Source organism: Clarias gariepinus, chromosome 3, assembly GCF_024256425.1.
Source record: "Clarias gariepinus isolate MV-2021 ecotype Netherlands chromosome 3, CGAR_prim_01v2, whole genome shotgun sequence".
In the NCBI taxonomy this organism is placed as follows: Eukaryota; Metazoa; Chordata; class Actinopteri; order Siluriformes; family Clariidae; genus Clarias; species Clarias gariepinus.
This window is the reverse complement of record NC_071102.1, coordinates 37344035-37347941: the sequence shown is the minus strand read 5'-3', so window position 1 is coordinate 37347941 and position 3907 is coordinate 37344035.

Genomic DNA, 3907 nt, shown 5'->3' with positions numbered 1-3907 from the left:
CCACTGACCCCTCTCTCCCTCTCTCTCTGTAGCTCTCTCCCACTGGCAGCTGTGGGCGTGGCCTATCCATCAAACCAATCAGAAGCTGTCCTGTTTCTACTGTTTGTTGCGGTAGTATGGAAGCTTTTGGAACGAAGCCAGTTGTCATGGTGACCAGGTAAGTTTCAGATGCCTTTTAAATAGCTTTAAACCATCTGACAGTACTGCAGCTGCAAACCAAAGCTTTACTGTGCCTCAGTGCGCTCATTTGATACATGTAGTTATTACTACAGCGTTTCCATGGCAACAGCTTATTCACAAGTACAGCAGCATGTGTAACATGTATGAAAGGAGTCTCCAGTGTCAATGACTTGTGACATCTTCATTTACAATATATACCGTTTATTCTGTATAGAGGGTCGTGGCGTGGACTGTGGGAGGAAACCTAAGGAAACCAAGCATGGGGAGAACATGTAAACTCCACATACACATCTGGAGGTGCAAGGCAACAGTGCTAACCACTACATCACTTTGCCACCTCATTACATAATAGTCATAGGTCTTCTTTGTCTTTCAGCTAATCCCTTTTAGTAATTGACACAGCGAATCATCTGCCTTCATCTAAGCCTATTCTCTGCTTCCTCTTCTCTCACCCCAACTAACATGTCCTCTCTCACTCTTAGGTCTTCCTTTAGACCTCCTGCCTGGCAGTTCCAACCTCAGCATTCTTCTACCAATATGCTCACAATCTCTTCTCTGAACATGTCCAAACCACCTAAATCTGGCCTCCCTGACTTTATCTCCAAAACATCTAACATGGGTTGTCCTTTTGATGAACTCATTCTTGATCCTATCTATCCTTGTCACTCCCAAAGAGAACCTCAACATCTTCATCTCTGCTACCTCCAACTCTGCCTCCTGTCTTTTCTTCAGTGCCACTGTCTCTAAGCCGTAGAGCTCAGTTTCACTCTCACTGATACTCTTTTGTCACATAACCCACCTGACACTTTTCTCCACCCATTCAAAGAAATGTACCGCTTCACCTCCGTTCCACACTTTCTTTTGCTCTGAACCGTTGACCCTAAGTGCTTAAAGTCCTGCGCACTCTTTACCTCTGCTTCCAGTAGCCTTACTGTTCCACTTAGGTTCCTCTCATTCACACACATGTATTCTGTCTTGCTACTGCTAAACTTCATTCCTCTGCTTTCCAAAGCGTACCTCCATCTCTCTAGATTTTCCTACACCTGTTCACTGCTCTCGCTACAAAGGACAATGTCATCTGCAAACACAATTGTCCATGGAGACTCCTGTCTAACCTCATCTGTCATCCTGTCCATGACCATAGGAAACAAGAAGGGGCTAAGAGCCGATCCTTGATGCAGATCCACATGCACCTCTTCTGTCACACCTACAGCACATCTCACCACTGTCTTACAGCTCTCATACATGTCCTGCACCACTCTAACATACTTCTCTGCCACTCCATACTTCTTCATACAATACTACAGCTTCTCTCTCTGCACCCTGTCATACGCTTTCTCTAAATCTACAAAGACACAATGCAACTCCCTGTCACCTTGGGAAGTACTCTGTACCTCTCCATCAGCATCGTCAAAGCAAATATTGCATCCGTTGTACTTTTTCTAGGCATGAAACCATATTGCTGCTCACAGATGCTTATCTCCACCCTTAACCTAGCTTCCACTACTCTTTTCCAAAGCTTCATTGTATGGCTTATAAACTTTATTCCTCTGTAGTTGCCACAGCTCTGTACAACCCTCTTGTTCTTGGCAATCTGCAACGATACACTACCCTCCATTCCTTTGGGATTCTCTCACTCTCTAAAATCTTGTTAAACAGACTAGTCAGAAACTCTACAGCAACCTCTCCTAAGCACTTCCTACCTCCACATGTATGTCATCAGGACCAACTGCCTTTCCACTCCTTATCCTTCTTAACGCCCTCCTCTCACCTCACTCTTACTGATTTTTACTGCTCCACAACAGTCACGTCTTTTACCCTTCGTTCTCTTTCATTTTCCTTATTCATTACTTTGTAAAGTATTCCTTCCATCTTCCCATCACCCTCATGGCACCTGTCAGTACATTTCCATCAGAGGTGTCAAGTAACGAAGTATAAATACTTTGTTACTTTACTTAAGTAGAAATTTTGGGTATCTATACTTTACTTGAGTAATTATTTTTCAGCCGACTTTTTACTTTTACTCCTTACATTTTTACGCAATTATCTGTACTTTCTAATCCTTACATTTTAAAAATAGCCTTGTTACTCCTATTTTATTTTAGCTTGTCATTCAAAAAACAAACAAAAAAAAAACATCCGGATAAATCGTGCCATCCGGATGGAGCGAATTTGATTGTGGATGGATGAGAAGTATAAACATATACAATCCATCGCACCTGCACATGACGTCACGTTACCCATTTCAGCAAGGACGTTTAAATAAAATATCATTTTCGGTTGATGAGGTTGTGATAAGTAGACAAAGATGTCCGTGATAGAGACTCAAGATTCAACGAAATGTCACAACCAAGCACCAGTGAGGAAGGTAACAGCACCAGGAAGGTAACAGGAATGACAGGTAACAAGAATGATATATATATATATATATATATATATATATATATAAATTATTTTTTGATTAATCACTTGGATTAATCATTCATTCTGACAGCACTAATGTTTATTGTAGACTGGTTGTCTACAATAAACATTAGTGCTGTTAGATTGGATGACAAGGATAATTGTTACTAAGCCTGTCCTGGGTACACTAATTTTCTTGTTTGTTGCCCTCACAGATTCCTGCAGCTAAGCTTGGATGTACATTTACCTTCCAATAAAGGTTACCGATGACACGCCTCTGAAGTTTGACCATTAAAAATTAGTTTTTGCACCATTAAAATACTTATAGGCAACTAGTTATCATATCTTCTTCTCCATAAAACATGTTAATGCTCAGTAAAAAAAACAACACCACATTTTTCTTTTTTTTATGAGGTGTTAGTGCAGTATATAGGCCCGTGGCACAGCCTAAGCTTTTATCCTTAGTGTTTTTTCTCCCTCACGTTACTTTTATACTTTAAGTAGTTTTGAAACCATTACACTTTTACATTTAAGCATTTGTCAGACGCTCTTACTTTTTAATTTCATTACACATCTGAGCAGTTGAGGGTTAAGGGCCTTGCTCAAGGGCCCAACAGTGGCAACTTGGTGGTTGTGGGGTTTGAACCTGGGATCTTCCGAACTGTAGTCCAATGCCTTAACCACTGAACTACCCCTGGCCCTGCACCCCTTTTACTTCTAAATAAGTCTTTTTAAACCCTAGTACAGTATCTATACTTCTACTCAAGTAATGAATGTAAATACTTTTGACACCATTGATTTCCCTTTAATCACTCTAACATGCTGCACATCCTTCCCTTCTCTATTTCTTTGCCTCGCCAACATGTACAGATCCACCTCTCCCTTCTTACTGTCCAACCTAGCATACAAGTCCTCATATGCTCTTTGTTTGGCCTTTGACACCTCTACCTTTACCTTATGCTGCATCCCCCTGTACTCCTGTCTACTCTCTTCAGTCCTCTAAGTGTCCCACTTTTTCTTAGCTAGCCTCTTTCCCTGTATACAGTCCTGGACTTCCTCCGTGCACGTCCTTGTACAAGTCTCCTTGTCCACTTTTCCCTTTTCTCCCTGATCACCTTAGCTGTAGTTGTCCAGTCAACTAAAAGCACCTCCTGACAACCCAGAGCCTGTCTTAACTCCGCCCTAAAAACTGCACAACATTTTTCTTTTTTCAACTTCCACCACTTTGTCCTCTGCCTTGCCTTTGTCCTCTTCACCTTCCTCACCACCAGGGTCATTTAACACACCACCATCCTTTGTTGTCTGGCTACACTTTCCCCTACCA